The sequence below is a fragment of the Vicugna pacos genome, chromosome 6, assembly GCF_048564905.1.
Source record: "Vicugna pacos chromosome 6, VicPac4, whole genome shotgun sequence".
Lineage (NCBI taxonomy): Eukaryota > Metazoa > Chordata > Mammalia > Artiodactyla > Camelidae > Vicugna > Vicugna pacos.
The window spans coordinates 46,321,226-46,339,167 of record NC_132992.1 but is presented as its reverse complement, the minus strand read 5'-3'; the positions used below and the strand labels follow the sequence as shown (position 1 = coordinate 46,339,167).

The 17,942-nt window shown below is 31.6% G+C and overlaps 1 long non-coding RNA gene across 2 annotated transcripts in view; it reads left to right on the top strand.

Moving 5' to 3' along the window:
• Window positions 1-17,942, top strand: part of LOC116280954 (uncharacterized) — a 205,990-nt gene that overhangs the window by 150,563 nt on the left and 37,485 nt on the right. For both annotated transcript variants that reach the window (XR_012073942.1, XR_012073943.1), the window contains exon 5: window positions 16,256-16,362. This is a non-coding gene — a long non-coding RNA (uncharacterized lncRNA). The remainder of the gene's footprint in view (window positions 1-16,255; window positions 16,363-17,942) is intronic.

Here is a 17,942-nt window from a genome sequence, read left to right as displayed (position 1 = left end):
ATAGACTATGTTAAATGCCTTATGAGACAAAGTGCTATGGTTTTTATAGAGAGAATATTGAGAGAAATTGATCCCACTGTTGAAAATATAGTGTGCCTCTCGGTCTCACATAATAACAAACTTTTGCTGAGAATGACATATGCTTATAGGCTAGTGCCATTATGTTTATTACTAATAATAAGTTTCATGGTCATAAAATTGGAGCAACATTTTGAAAATATATTTTAATACCATGATTGTTAAAATAACAAACAAGAATGACTCCATTAATCATTGAAAATTGAACTAATACTATTGATAAATTTTACCACTTTAAGTTTAGAAGAAATTGAGGAAAATAAAACTTTGCAGTAGTTCTATTGGGAATACATACTATAACTAAACTGTAAGTAAAAATAATCCTTAAAAATATTAAGGAAACCTTGATTTGTATCCACCATGATTGTTCCTCTTGCCTGAAGAGAGTGCTTTATTTAAAGGATTTCAGCTGAGTTTCTTACACTGAAAATCTTGAGTAACAACTTTGCTGCCTGTAGAGGTATTAGCAGAGACCAATTTATAAAGACGTCATTGTGTTATAATGATGGGGCACTGAGGGGTACCAGGATTTTTTAAGAAGGCAATGATTACCCAACCATTTGAAAATGCGAGTTCATGTACATTCTGGAACTACTACCCCCAATATAGACTGCCTTTAGAATGGCTTGAAATCTTCAAGTAAAGGAACTGAAAACAAGTCGAGTCTTATTGATGAATGCAGAGGCAAGGGCTCCTCAGGGCTTCCACTACTCCTAGGAAGATCATCAGACAAGAATCACAGCAGAAGTTGAGCCAAGTTGGTACACAGGATTTCAAAGAAATAGAAACCTTGCTATCTGAAGATTCTAAGAGTCTCACTATCTAATCAGGCAAAAATTAGCCTTGCAGTGGCCAAAAGGATGATCTTCCGGCTCTAAATGTATTATTTTCTTTCTTTTTCTCTGATGTTTCCAATTAAGCTGTAAGAATAACTTTTTTTCCCTCTAATTTACTGAATTAGGTCCATCCATGTGGAGCCCCATGAGCTTATGTCTCCTTTGCACCGATTCAAAGTTAAACTGAGCCTCAGATTACTGTAATATTTCTCTTGTGAAATGTTTGTTTAAACATAACTAACATGTAATATTATTACATAGAAAATTTATTTGTAAATCAAAAGAGTAGCATTCTATCAGATGTCTTTACTAACTACAGTGTGCAAATTAACCATCCTATGGAAATTACTGCAAAATCAATGTTGTTCTAAGTCCACAATGTACTTTGTCTCACTTACACTAGTTCTTCAGTGGAAGTGTTTAGATGTTAATATCAATGTCTATAGTCATGATATTTTATTTTTTAAATATTGTATAAAATTATGTTAGTAATAGATGGACCTTGGGCCTGGCCTTATTTAAAATGTCTGTTGAATTGATAAATATGTTTGAATGCTTTTCCTTTTTTATGCTAAGGTTACAAAGTTGAGAAATATTTGTCCCTTCTTTCAGCTTATAGCTAGGAGAAGGACACGCATTATTGGCAATTGATGTTGATAAATACAATAAGAGATGCAAATATAGGGAGATTTTGGACCAGAGAGAGGGAACCATTCTATCTGACTTTTGCAGAAAGAGATTTTTTTTGAGATAAAAGTAGCCATTATTTGGGGCCTTAAGAAATAAGTAGTGTTCAACTAACAGAAAAATATTTTTCTAAGAAATGTCCACAGCATTTATTGAAAAAGAGGGGGAAACAAGAATGACTATAATGTAGGATTTGCATTATAACAATTCAAAGTATTAATTCAGTGGCATTAATTACACTCCCAATGTTATGCAACTATCACCACTATTTCCAAAATTATTTTATCACTCAAAAAATAATTTATACCCATTAAGAAATAATTCTCCATTTCTCCCTCATGGTAGGGAGGCCCCTGGTAATCTCTAATTTGCTTTCTGTACCAATGAATTTTCCTAACCTAGATATTTAATGTGAATGGAATCCTACAATATTTGCAAGTTTGTGTCTGACCTATTTCACTTAGCAAAATGTTTTCAAGGTTCGTTCATGTTGCAGCACATGTCAGAATTTCATTCCTTTTTAGGCTGAGTACTATTCCACTATTTATATGAACCATATTTGTTTATTCATCTGTTGATGGACATTTGGATTGCTTCCACCATTTGGCTACGTGAATAATGCTGCTATGAACGTTGGTTTACAAGTATCTGCTTGAGTTCCTGCTTTAAAGTCTTTTGGTTTTCACCTAGGAGTGGACTTTCTGAGTCACATGGTAATTCTACATTCAACTTTTAGAGGTACTTCCAAATTCTTTTCACGGTGGCTGCACCATTTTACATTCCCACCAGCAATGCAGGAAGTTTCTATTTTTGGCTCATCCTTGTCAAGCCTTATTTTTTCCTGTTGTTGTCATTGTTGTTAGACCTACTAGGCATGACATGACATCTCATCGTGGTTTTGAGTTGCAGTTCGCTGATACAAATGATGCTGAGCATTTTTTTATGTGCTTATTGGTTGCTTTATATCTTCTTTGGGGAAATGTCACAAGTGATATTAGTCTGTAGATTTACTTGGTAAACTTTTAAATTAGGTTTTTTATAAGTGCCATAGTAATGCACAAACAATAATCTGGTAGTTTTTCTTCTTTTTTATGCTTAAATAACATTAGGGTTATCTGCTTTTTAAAGATATACCAGAATGAACTCGTGACCATACAATTTCTTGGAGCAAGTATATTTTTGAGAACTTACTCCAGTTAGTCTATAAAAATTGTCAGTTTAGACTTATTAGTTTTTGGTGGACTTCGTTAAATTACATTTTTCAATGTAAAATAACAACTATTATTTATACAGATTTTCATATTTATTTACATAATGGGAATTATAGCAGAGATCAGAAACATAAGGTAGTCATAATCGAATGTATTTTGTGTATTTGAATTTGGCATTGTATAAATATTTTACATCATTAAAAAAGAAAACTAAAATGGATTTTTAAAAAACCCTAAGAATTGAAAGTTAACTAAAATGAAAGAATCTTACTTTATATTGAATTGGAGGCACAATGTTCTTGAAAATAACTGTTCCCAGAGATTTAAAATACAGTAATAGTCTGTACATAACTATTAGTGGGATATATACTAGAAACAGAAAAATTGCGGAAAAAAACCTCTTTGTTTAATAAAAATCATATTGTTTGTGAGACTGTTAATATTGTGACTTTGAGGCTGTTGTGTATATATTTGGGGACAAAGTTAATAACTAGTTGTTCCTGTATTGAGAAAACATTTTCGGCATTTTTGAGAGGAGACAGATTCAAGAATAATGAAGTCAAATAAACACTTTAAATAGTCTCACTTGTGTATTGTAAGTCTTGGTATAAACTCATGATATATTTAATCTTTAACAATATGTCATAGATCTTTCTAAAAAAAGATCAAGAAACAATGATGGACCTGATAGCACTGAGTGCTCAGAACAGGGTCTCAAAATACTAGTTTCTATTGAGAGGAACCGGGACTCCTTAAGTAAATCACTAATTACAAGTATGAGGTAGGAAATAAAGATAAACTTGGAATATAATATGATATAAAAAACTATGAAACTATAAAAAATGATAGACATATCAAAAGAATTCAGGAGCCAACTTTCCAAAAATTAAGCAATGAATATATATATTTATATCTGTTCATATGTAAATATTTATATACAAAATATATATTAATTATAACTATATACACATACATATATATACACACATACAATTTGTCTCTCTGTATATATATTTAAAATGATTGAAACACATAAAGCTAACACATGATTTAAATGACATTCTAAATGGAAGAAAAATTAAAGAAAGAAAACTTCATTTGGAAGATTCTTGGGAAACTACACAATTCTTAAACTAGTTTTAAAAAAAAGAAAGAAAACATATCCCTGCATTTTTCTATATGAAAGGTACCTGAGATTAAAAAGAAGAAAATTATAAAAAGAAGGTTTTTCATAAAAATAATGCAGCATATAAATGAATAAGAAATAACAGAAGTAGAACATTGTCATATTGAAACTCCTAATAATTTACTGTCTGGGCAGTATTGTACACAGATGGCACTGACATGAATAGAGAGAGACCACCAGACATTATGGGCCTGCTAACAGAAATACATAACATAACATAATAAAGAAACAAACTCATAGAAAAAGAGATCAAATTTTTGGTTACTTGGGGCAAGGATTGAGAAGGGGGGGATTGGATGAAAGTGGTTAAAAGATATAAATGTTCAGTTATAAGATAAATAAGTACTAGGGATATAATGTACAATGTGTTTAACTTAAGATTTCCGTGTTATAACAAAGTAGTTAAGAGAGTAAATCCTGAGTTCTCATTACAAGGAAAAATATTTTTCATTTTTCTTTTATTTTGTAACTATTTGAGTAGATAGTTGTTCACCAAACTTACTGTCATAATCATTTCATGAAGTATGTAAGTCAAATCCTTATACTGTACATCTTAAACTTATATAGTGCTATCTGCCAATTATATCTCAATAAGACTGGAAGAAAGAAAAAAACAAAAAGAATCTTACCAAAAGAGAAAGAAATAAAACTTAAATCTGGTCAAGATTTTAGATCTGATTACCTTACCAGTTTACAAGAAATATAGCAGATGGATAAACAGTGTAAATCACAGTAGGAGGGAGCAATCAGCAAAATCCATGTGATCGGAAACTGTATCAGAGAAATAGTCCATTTTCTTCAAAAAAAAACAAAAAAGAAAAAGAAATTTATAAAATGATGAGAATATTTTTAAAATAAGAAAAAGGAAACAAAATATCAATAAATCTGAAAGCCTTTAAAAAATGGACAAAATTACCCTGAGAGTGATCAAATGTTAAAGAAAGAAGGCACAAATAAATAATATTATGTATGTAAAAGGACTATACCTCTTCCTAGAGAGGTGAGATGTTAAAAGCAAATGTTATATAAGAAATTAAAGTAAAAATTCTGAATCCTAGGAGAATTTCTATACCTAAAGATACGGACTTAAGAGGGAAAAAAGAGTATGAAAATTTTCATGTCTACATTTTCCCAGGACAGGATATTTTTAGTTTTTGAGTCACTGCAAATTTCATAGGTGAAAAATAGCATTTCATCTTAATGTGTATTTCTCTTGCTACAGAAGAGGGCGGCTATCTCCATATATATGAATCATTCTCTTAGATTTAATCATTTATGGATTGCTTTTTTATATACTTTGCCAAGTTTTATTTATAAGAATTCTATGGATTAAAGCTGTTAGCATTTATTATAGACAGTGCTAACATTTTGTGCCAATTTCTCATTTGTCTTGTTAGAGGACTCACAGGTTTAGTAATACTCCACTTATTTATTCAAAAAAAATTTTACTTTATTTCTTGATAGTTTGACTGCTCTTCCTTTGGGGTTAACACAGACAGTATAAATAACACCTTAGCTAAAATTTAATGTTAATCACCTCACTCAATAAACAATGCAATCATTTAAATACTCCCTTTAGTTAAACAGTCAACGTCTTCATGGTTTAGATTTCTAGTGCTGGGCTGAGGGAAATGGATATAAAAGACACAGTGGAATTACTTTTGAGGCCTCATGAGGGAAAGTGTAAACCAATTCTGACAGCGTTTTTCTCGGTACAGGTCCCTTAGGGTACTTTTGGTGGGTGATTCTTGTAATCGTGTTTTGAGGTGGGAGGGAGTGGGATGGGACTTTTCAGAATGAGGAGGAGATCTGTGAGTCTCCCTTAAATTCTAATATTCTCTATCGCTGACCTGAAGTCTGGCTTGGGAGGTGCAGTAGAGGAGCTTACCCAGAGGCAGAGGTAGGGGACCTGGGTTTTGGTTGGCTGATTCAAATTCCTCTAGGGTGTGCAACATGTTAATTAGCCTCTTTTTATTTTTAAGTACTTGATGAACAACGTTCTAGTTACATCAGATGTGCAGATGGACTAGGGAAGAATGAAATCTGCTGTCTAAAATTACCGGAGCTAACTCAGAAACCATTCTGCCGTAGCAACAAATACAGAAGGACAGCCAAATGGGCCAGTCTTTGTGAGGAACTGCTTTTTGCAGGACTCTGTAAACTATAGAAGACATGAACTAATGTAACTAGTTAATATTACCAACAATATTCACATAAACTTACAGGCAATTTTCAATAACATTGTTTTTAATGTTCAGGTTAGGTGTTACAAATACAGTGAACATCAATGTTAATATGTAAGATATCCAGCTCTATTACAAATAATTGAAATCATGACACACTTTTTATTTAAAATCTAGACCCCCAAGCAAAACTATCCCAAACTTTCCCCATCTACTTGCTTCCCTCAGAACATGTAGATACATGGATATCTATGACTCTAGTTATTTGAAGCTGACCTAAGATTCTTTGAAACTAGTGGAGTATGAAGAGTGTACGTACAAGTGTATGTGTGTATGTTGTGTGTGTGACACGCATGAATATATGTGCATATATATATGTGTGATAGCATATATGATTTTTGAGCAAGTCTGTATGTATGTGTATTACTTCAAATCCAGTATCAACTTGGCTTCCTCAGTGAATATTGTAAACCCACAGAAACATTGGTTTGTTCTAATCTCTGCTTAAGACAACCTGAGGCCACGTTAACAGTTTCTAAAACCGAAGTGTATCAATTATATGCAAAAATTAATATCATGTGATATTGAAACCTCAGTGGGGCTGATTACACTTTCATCAGCAGCACATGAATAATGTATTTTCGACATGCAATTCTTGGCATATGAAAACAATCTCACAAAAGACACTTGGTAGATAATAATTAGACAATAATAAGAGAAAGAGAGTTTTTATTATTAAAGCATATTAATATTAATTTATGTTAATTGACATGTTAATACTTAAAATTTTTTAAATTATTATTCTGAGACTAAACTGCTAATATCACAGACTGATTACAGAGTTTTATTTTTACTTGTGTGTCTTGTTAAAATATGTGGATAAATACCAAAAAGAAAATCTGTCCTATATAAATTATGTTCACTCTGTTTTAAGATTTTTCTATTTTAACATCTTTAGGTTTATCTAGTTTTCCTATTACAAAAGTAATCAACTTTACCTGCAGTTCAACAAAAATTATTCTATAAAAATTTAAGGTCTTATTTCTACTTACATAGGCCTAATTTTTTTTTAATACTGCTTTTAGAAATTTAGTTGGATAAATTCTGCTATTCATCTGATGAGAGGTACAGAAGACAGGGCTCAAAATAAGCTTCTAGTAACTTAATGTGTGGATTTATTCTAATTTTGGCAAATATTCTTAAAGTATTAAAAGACAAGTATGTGTTGTTTGGTTACATAATTATTGACAGCTGTCTTTCAGTGCAGAGAAAAATGCAAACTCCAAATATGAACTAAAATCTTCTTTCCCTAAAATGTTGGAAAATTAGAATACATGTTATGATATGTTAAAGATATTTTAGGGGCATTTTACAAATTCTAAACTCAAATTTCAAAGTACTGTAGGAAAAAGTCTAGTGGGTTTGTGCAAGCTTTCTGTAAGAGGGGAGGGACAAGACTGGAAGAAAGGGGCGTGTTAAGTGTTAAATGCCGAGGATAAAGTTAAGTGTACGTCCCAGTGTTTGGGAGCTGCTCCCTCTGTCGTGATGTTTATAGCAGTGTAGGTTCAGGTTCAGATGCTGAAAGAAACAGTGAACATATGTTCTTGCATTTACATTTAAAAACCATTTGTCTAAGTTCAATATAAATCACGAATTCTGCATACTTCCTTCCCACTCTATGTGAAAAGCAGGGAAGTCCCAATGGAAGCTCTGCTGGAACAGAAGCTCTGGTCAAATGTTTATTGCGACAGTAAAAAGCAGCCAGTAAAAGTGTTATCCCCACTGTAGATCAGACGGAAACGTGAGTGAAAATCTACCATTGAAGCGTGTATGCGTGTTACACTTCCAGCTGAAGTAATAGATAGTGGCCATTCGAGGGAGGAATGTGATTCTTTAGACTTGGCTAAAGCCACCCCAAGGCTCACAGCTACAGCTCTGTGGCTAAAAAGCACAAGGGAGCCTTGCAATGCTAGGACTGCCCAAAGATGACCCCCAATGGTGACCGGTATTTCTCTGCATTTCATGATTAGCTGCTTTGAAACTGCTCTTTATACCCTTCACTGATAAGTGTGTGATGAATTAGATCCACTATTGACTAGGTCGGTTTAAACATTCTGAATAAAATGAGGAATTCTCACACACACACAAAATTTGTGTCTCTGAACTGTAATAAGTAGCATGTCTTGAAAATCATCCATGAAATCACATCTCACAATGTCTTCAAATCATTTGATTCTGTAGTTTGAGACATCCTATTAAATTAAGAAGACAAAATTATGTATGGAACTCCCACTTCACACGTAAGTTGTTCACTTTTGCGTTTATGAGGCAGGTCACTATGTGACCAAGACCATGTGATAATTAGGAACATGATTAAAATCATACAGTTGTGGACCACAGGAGATTACTTCCTGGTGGAACCAGCGGTGAATTTCAACAGAACGTGCCAAATGCAGGGGTGGTGCTGTTGGGTTCAGAGGAAAGAAGTGTTTGATGGAATGTCTGTATGGGAGGAGGTTTGAGAGAAGGGTAGAGGCCCGAAGAGGTAAGAAAGTATGCAAATGATACTTTGCTTATGGATACGTAGAGAAATACAGATTGTGGTTGTGGGTGGCGATCATAATTCGATGCTAATGAAATGCCAGAATCTTTTGTAGACCATCCTGTCATGCCTTTTGATGTTATCTAAAAGACACTTCCAAAAAGTGTCCATTTTTACATATCTGTGATTCGATTCTACTCCTACTCATATTAGCATTATTCTGTAGATACTGTGTTTATTTTGAAGATTGTTGACACATTTTCTCTGAAATCCAACAGTTTCTCAAAAAAAGTATTGAAAGTATAGATTATTTAGTCTGTCACATTATCTCTTAAATTCTTCCCTAATTTACAAATAATTTTCATAAGGAAAGCATTGTGTATCTCTTGTGTTTTAATTTAAATAAAAGTCACTGAAGTGAGGCATAATGCTATTAAAGAATTAATTTTATATATTCCAAGTGTATTAAAATATATTTGAATAGGAATTTATTTGAAAAGTAAAATATTTAATAGGTAAACAAGATTTCTTAAGAAAAAGTGTGTTCATTTTCATCTCAAATCTAAATTTAGTAATGTTTGGAATATCAATAATATTAATATATTATTGATGTTATGCTACTGATGTCAGTGTCATTTATATTGATTATATTCATGTGAAGAAATGTGATATTCCTTTAAAATATTCACGTAATTTCTTATTTTAATTACTAAATTTGATATTTTGAATTAAATATGCATTCAGTATCAAACAATGCAATTAATAAATTGACATAATAGAGTTGCCTCAAAGAAACTGCATCCTATTGGGAATTAAAAGGAAAGAGATAGATTGGTTTTAGTTATATAGATTTTTAAATACGGATTTTAATTCACAGTATTTGAAGCATATTTGATTAGCCTGTATATAATTATTTCATTATTATGTAGAGAGTACTATCTCTTTTTAGTGAATGTAGGATAATAAAAAATGAAGAAAACACTGATTTTGTTCCAATTTGTCTGTAGTATTTTGCAAAGATGCTTGGAAACATATGTCTTCTTTAATTTGTGTCTTTTGTAGTCTCTTTCAGCAATAATTTGTAGTTTTCATTGTACAGTTCTTCACCTCCATGGTTAAGTAACTCCTAATTATTTTATATTTTTGATGTTCTTGTAAATGTAATTGTGTTTGTAATTTATTTTTAGATTGCTCACTTTCCCATGCAAGTACATATGTGGATAACATTCTCTGAATTCTCTTTCTTCTACTTATTTGTTGCAGAAAAGATTTTCCAATTACTTAACATTTTTAAAAAATTGCTGTAGAATACACATAACATAAAATTTACCATTGTAGTCATTTTAAAGTGTACAGTTTAGTGGTATTAAATGCAATTACAGTGTTGTATTAAATACAAATACAATGTATTAAATACAAATACAGTACAATTATAAATTCAAATACAATGGTATTAAACACAATTACAATGTTGTGCAACCATCACCACATTCATCTCCATAATTCTTTTCATCTTGCAAAACTGAAGCTATACTCATTAAATAATAATTCCCTATCTCCGCCCTGCCTCCAGCCCCTGGCAACCCTCATAGTACTTTTGATTTCTGTGGTTTTTGACTACTGTAAGTTTCTCACATAAATGGAATTATACAGGATTTATCTTTTTGTGACTGGCTTATTTCATTTAGTATAATGTCCCCAGGTTTCATCCATGTTGTAGCATATTGCAGAATATCTTTTCTTTTTAGGGCTCAGTGGTATTTCATGTATTTGTATATCATGTTTCGCTTATTCATTCATCTGTCAGTGGACACTTTTGGTGTTTCCATGTTTTAGTTATTGTGAATAATGCTGCTGTAAATGTGAGTGTGCAAATATCTCTTCCAGACTCTATTTTCAAATTTTGGGGGTATATTCCCAGGAGAAAAATTGCTGGGTCATATGGTAATTCTAATTTATTTGCTCATTTATTTTTGATAGTAGCCATCCTAATGGATGTGAGGTGATCTCTCATTGTAGTTTTGACTTACGTTTTTTTAATGATTAGTGATATTGAACATCTTTTCGTATGTTTATGGCCATTCATGTATTTTCTTTGGAGAAATGTCTATTCAGATTTTTTGCCCATTTTTGAATCAGGCTTTTGGTTGTTGTTGAGTTTTGGAGGTCTGTCTATATTTTGGGTATTAACTCCTTATCAAATATATGATATGCAAATATTTTCTCCCATTCCATGGTTAACATTTTACTGTTGGTCATCTTTTGATATACAAATATTTTCATTTTTATGAAGTTCAATTTGTCTATTTTTTTTGCTGTTACCTCTATCTTTGGTATCATATCCAAGAAATCATTGCCAAGTGCAATATTGTGAAGCTTCTGCCCTGTGTTTTCTTCTAAGACTTTTATTGTCTTACATTTAGCTCTTTGATTCATTTTGAGTTAATTTTTGTATATAGTGTCAGGTAAGAATTCAACTTCTGCTTTGGATGTGGATATTCATTTTTCCTAGCATTGTTTATTGAAAAGATTGTCCTTTCCCCAGTCGTATAAGATTGCATCACCCCACCCCGATTTCAGATGCCAGTTTCCAAGCCCAGATTGTTACCTGTGTTTCTGACCCACTGGCTACAGACTGGAGGTTCCAAGACCTTCTCCTTGGGTTCCATTAATTTGCTAAAGCAGCTCACAGAATTCAGAGAAACATTTTATTTAGTAGTTTACCAATTTATTATAAAAGGATATAACTCAGGAATGGTCAGATGGAAGAGATGCATAGGGCAAAGTGTGGGGAAAGGGGAGTAGATCTTCCATGCTCTCTCTAGGGATGTCACACTCCCAGCACCTCCTTATGTTCACCAACCTGGAAGCTCCCTGAACCCAGTTCTTTGGGGTTTTAATGAAAGTTTCATTACGTAGGCATGACTGGTAAAATCATTGGCCATTTGTGATTTATTCAGTCCCCGCAATCTCCAGCTCCTCTCCCCTCTCTGGAGGTCAGGAGGAAGGAGGGGAAGCAGGGCACTGCAAGTTCCAACCCTATAATTAATTACATGGTTGATTCTCCTGGCAACCAGCCCATCCTTTGGCTAACCTGGGGGCTTTCCAAAAGTCATCTCACTTAGGTAATTCCAAGGGTTTTAGGACCTCGGTACCAAAAAGGGAGGAAGGCCAAGTATATATTTCTCATTATAAATCACAACATCACAAAAGGTGAGTAAATTTTTATCAAGATTGATACAAATAAAAGAAAGGAAAAGCATGTCAGGTAAAGAATGCTGCCAGAGTAAAGACAGGAAGTCCCCATAGTGTCCATTTTTCTGTTATTTACTAACTGACCAGTGTTGATGATGCCGAGGACTGCACAGCATTAAACTTTCATTCCACATCTTTATAAAGCCTTAGGACAAATTTTTCTAATTTAGGGAACAGTGGTTGTATGTATATTTATAATTCATTCTTCAGTAAAGAGCATTGCTTTTAAACATCTGTAAAGGCCTTTTAAATTTTTTTAATGAATTGAGATCATTTGAACTAAATTAAAGATACTCACTTTGTGTTCAATAAAAAGCTGAATTACCTAAGAGTTGTATTTTCTTTTCTTATTTGCTTTTGCGTCTCTCAAATTCCTCCCCATTTTCATTACTTCAAATCTTTGCAATCACCTGGTGGCCTTTTTTTTCTTTTTATTACAATGTTAGTTCTCAGCAACTGAAGGAGAGATTCATGAAACAATCTTGTGCATTAATAATTCTGAAATTCAATTGAAATAAGTGAGAAATTAGTAATTTAGAAAAATACATTTATAGAATTAAAATTACTCATCCCTGAACCATCAGAGAATTCTTTTATAACTACTGGGGAAATTCTTACACTTCACCAATATTTTCTGGCATGTATATTTTAGAACTAATTTGCATCAGGAAAAGCTAAGGATTTTACAGATGACTGATGCCTGTGAAAATGAGATTTCTCTCCTGAACTTGCTTTAATTAAAATGCTGTAAGTAAGGGAACACTTTAATGTGCCAATCTCTATGTTTGGTTAGTGCTGGCTTTCTAGAAACATGGCTTTAGCCTGCATATCAAAGAGCTCTGGTGCTCAGGTTCTGCACGACTTATACCATGGCTATTTAACACTCTGGGTGATTGCTTATTGAGTAGTGTTACATAAATGATGGCCAAAATGAATAAAAGGTCTTTAGTTAATTATATTAAATTACCTTTTTCTTTTGTTTTTTGTTGCCTCATTTTTGATATTATGTAAAGTACTTAAGTTTTTAATGATAAACTTATATGCCAAGGAACTTTAGGTTGAATAGAGCCTAGACCTGAAGACCCAGAAAAGCTATATTTGAAATGACTCTTTTTTTCATAGGAATGGGAAATTTTTTTAAAAAGTTTATTTTTGTTTGGGTTTATTTGTTTGTTTTATTTGGGGGGAGGTAATTAGATTTATTTATTTACTTACTTATTTTAATGGAGATACTGGGGATTGAACCCAGGACCTTGTGCCTGCTAAGCACATGCTCTATTACTGAGCTAATCCATCCCCTCAAGGAATGAGAACTTTGATAAGCAGCATGTTCTCTTTCTTGTGGTGACAGAAAAATTCTTTCTGCATAAGTTATTTTCCCTATAGTTTCAGATCACAGGAATGTTGATAGGCAGTTTGATCAAGGTTATCTAGTAATAACCAAGAGAGAAAAATTTTGTCACTTTGTAATCATCACTTGTGGACAAAATAAACATGCACTTCATACCCACATTTAGTCCTCGTAACACATTATATATGTAAGTATGTGTACCCTTTATTGGCAAAAATCCATACTCATCTGCACAATGATTAGATTATAATATAAATATAACTATATTTATCTATGTAGGTTGTAAATATACATATAAGAATAAATAAACAAATTATTATGATGAGATCAACCACTGATCTCAAATAATTTCAAAAGCCATAGCTTACTTTCATTTCCTGAAATGTGAAAATAAAAAGAAACAAATATGTCTATAGCATTTTGAGCTTTGGTTCCTCTCTATTTTGTTTTCATTTCTATAATCAGAGAGACATTCCATAGAATATCTAGGCACATTGTTGTTTTAAAAGGCACATGATATATATTATATACTTACTTGGTCTCTAGGACTGTTTTGGATGCTTCAGTATATTAGTTTTTGGAACCCACAGAATGAACCTCTGAGGTAGGTATAATCTTTTTATTTTAAAAATAAGAAAAATGAAGCACTTAAAACTAGTTATATAACTTCTCTGCAGACATGCTCAATCAGTAAGTAAGCCAAGAGATGGATCCAGACAGGCTGGCTCCAGAGCCTCTGCTCTGATGGCCTTAATCTTATGTTTTATGAATAGATTATTTTTCTGTGTATTTATTTATTTCTCTACCTCCTCCAAAAATAAATAAATAAATAAGTATCTGAGGCAGGATATGTCTCAAGAGTTCATGCTCTTAGTCATCCCGCTCTATTTTCTGCCAGATCCGACAGTTAAATGAGGGCTATGACAGGAAAGGTTACAAGTAGAATGAGAACGTATCCTAAACCCAGTAGAGTGGAGCTCCTAGAAATGGCTTCTTAGTGAGCTCTGTGCTCTCTCTCTCTGTATTTTACTGTGCAATAGAAAAACATAAGAAATGTACGTAGTCTTTTTACATACATACGTGAATTATGCACACACATATATGCATTTACCTGTGTATATGAATAATGACATTTTGAACAATATCACAGGTCAGTTAGTTAAACATTTATTGCACTGCAGAGGCTTTCTGCTTTTCTGTGAGCCAACTTCCTCATCCTGACTTTTGCGACGATTATTTTCTTGATTTTCTTTGTAGTTTTATTAGCTGTATATGCATTCCTAAACCATATACTTTAATTTTGATTGTTTTAAACTTTCTGTGAGTGGAATTATTATTTTGGTGTGTGTATGGCCTTACATTTTTATTTTGCTTATATTTCATATATTATTCAATTTTATGAGTCTATAATTTTTATGCTATTTTCATTCAGAGTTGAATCAGGATTCTATTATATATTTAAAATTGATAGAAAAAATTGCATCTTATTTATTTCATCTAGAATAGTTTAAGTAGTACTATCTATATTGCCTGCTTAAATAATTCAAAAGAACTTGTGCATGGAATGCTATGGGAAACAGTTCTATAGAAATTATTTTCATTTTTTTCATTTGCTTATGTTGATTATTTTGTGTCTAGATTTGATGTGGACCGATGTTTATTTTATATAATGTTACCCATTCGTTTTCATATTCATATAAAATTTTAAATACTCATCTGTTAAATGTGTTCATCTACTCCCTAGTTGTGACCTACACATTTTTCATTCTTAATTTGTAATCTTGTGGCTGAAGTCTCTTCTAGTTTAAACTCTTTGATTAAATTATCTGGTGATTCACATTTTATATATATCAATTTAACTTAATAATTTATGCTCTTATTTAGTCTTAGTTCCTTGCACTTTTAAAACTGAGTATTTTGTTAATGACAGTATCTTTTAACGTTATTGATAATATCGCTTAATAAGAAAACTAAGATTTGATTAATTGATGAATAAAACTTGGATGACATTCCATTGTATTAACATTATTTTAAATATTGTTTATTTGTCTTTATTCTATATCTGCAATTTTTATGTTTATTTTGGCAACAAAAATTCTTTGAGAAATATTTTTAAATTGTTACATGGCTGAAATAATGTATTTATCTATTTTGTATTTATTGCTTTGCAATGACAAAGTATGTCCTTTGGTTTTTTTTAAAATTAATCTATTTCTATTTTTGTTAAATATTTTCTTTATATTCATTTAATGCTTTCTTTTAAAAATCTATAGTGTTGAAACAAAAGTATATTATTTAAACACTTTATAATAAATTTATATTACTTTAAGAGAGAACTGTCTTAATTTTAGTGGAGTAATGCTGTTAGTCAATATTACCAATATATTTCTCTAAATCATTAAGATTTTTGTTTCTTTGCAGAATACAATTTGAAGATTTGCAAGGTAGTATTAAAACTAAGACATATTTATTTGAAAACACTATTGTGATATGAAAATCATTCTAAAACATTTCTACCAAGCCATCCTCTTTCCTCTTTCACAATGCTGAAGACCTGGAACAAACAGGAAAACTGATATACACCTAGATTTATCATTGCCCTGTGTATTACCTTGTTACCAAAATTACCCCTTTTCAGGACTATTTTTTATTAAATATATGTATTTATCTTCAGGGAAAAAGTTAACCTCTTATGCATTCTAAAATAAGTGAAAAAGGCCTCAATCTTATAAAATGTTCTATTTAAAATATCCTTTACTCAACTGGCAAAAGTATCAGAGGACATGTATTTTTCCTGAAGTTTAATAACTTGATATCAGGAAGAATAAGATATACAACTGGAAACTGGCTTATATAGTATAAATTCTGCTTAGTGAGCCCATTTTATCAAAAGGAATACAAAACAGCTTTTCATTTTCCTTCACAGGATTTGTTAAGTGATGCAGGAAAAGTTAGATGTGCTTTCACTCTGGACAAATTTGGTGAACAAGTCAGCAAGTCAATGTCGCTACAGTATGGTGAATATCTTTTAAGGTACATATTTTTATCACTATTAGTCTTATTACATATCTCCCAGTTTTCTCTAAGTACATGGAAGAGAATTCATTTGTTGAGTAAACATTTAGTCAGTATTAAGGTATGTGCCTCACTTTGAGCCAAGAAGGGTATAAAAAATATTTATATATTTGAAGAATTAAATTTACCAGGGAAAAGTTACTTTAAAATATAATGATGAGATTTGGAATGAGAGTGGAATAACAAATGTATACATGGGAACAGAATAAAAATAGAAAGAAAAGAATAAAATGAAAGAAGTAGAATAGAAAGTTATGTTCTTTATATGCACGATTTTGTTTTCACATTTTACTTGTTTCTTTCAGATAGAAAAAAAAAAGCATTTAATTTTCCAGGGCATTATGCAAGTTTTAAAAACTCATCTCTCAGTCCTATTAAAGAAGTTATTTATATAAAATCTTCTCACAAAGAAATATAGAAGCATTGAGAAAATGAATGGATAACATGATTGTATCTTAAGCTTTTACAGAAAATGAAATACTTATATTCAGTAATAATAGGGAATGGACATGTAATTGTCTACAAACTAGCAATGATGATTTATAAGTTTAAAATGCATGATTTAGAGCATTTTTTGTGTTTAGTACAATTTAACATTTTATTCTTTAATATTTTAAAAATAAAAAATGTGACTTTTATTATAAATATTTTTAAATATAAAAATGTACAAAAATAAAGCATATCACACAGCCTAGTACCAGTAGAGGACCTAGTTAATATGATGGAAGGTATATTTCTAGTTTATTGTGTGTTAGTGTTTGTGCATTGATGAGAGATAAAGAGAGAGATTAGAATTTATTAATTCTAACTGAAGATTTGTAATAATAGTGAGAATATTACATTATTTTTGGAAACTAGGAGAGAAGAGATTAAAATATAAGAACTTTAAAAAGTTTTTCATGTGTATGAGATACATGAGGTAAGATTAATGAAGAATGAACAAAAATGATTAAAATCTCTACTGACTAAGAAAATACATGGCCTTGAGATAATAAGTGTGTGGATAATCCTCTGTCATTGAACCTCCATGCTTAAAAGGATAAGGGTAAGGAGCTAACATAGAAATTTCCATCTGAAGTTGCTTTAACTTCTGTTACCAGGAAAAATCGTGAAAGACTTGAAATGGCCTGAGAGATGGTCCTTTTTGGTTCCTTCTTAGTTATCTGAATCTACAGGGACTTTGCGCCTTTCATTGTCTTTAAGATATTTTACAATTCTGTGAATTGTAGTTAACCAGCAGTAGTATAAATTATTTTTTCCATAGATGTGTAAATTGTGTGTTGAAATGCAATTGCTTATTACCTTGTGGATATAAAAAAAAGTTTTTAGCAGTTTCTATTTATCTTTTTAAACTTATTTCAACATTTCATATTTAATTACATAAGTCTACTCAAAAGTTTCCTTTGACTGGTTGTAAGGTCTTACTTACAGGCTCCCTTATTAATGAATGAGTTAATGAGAATATTTGGCATGTGAACAACTTAACATTTCTATGAGAGTCATATTATTAAAGTTTTCTTTTTAAAAAGTTCCTTAAC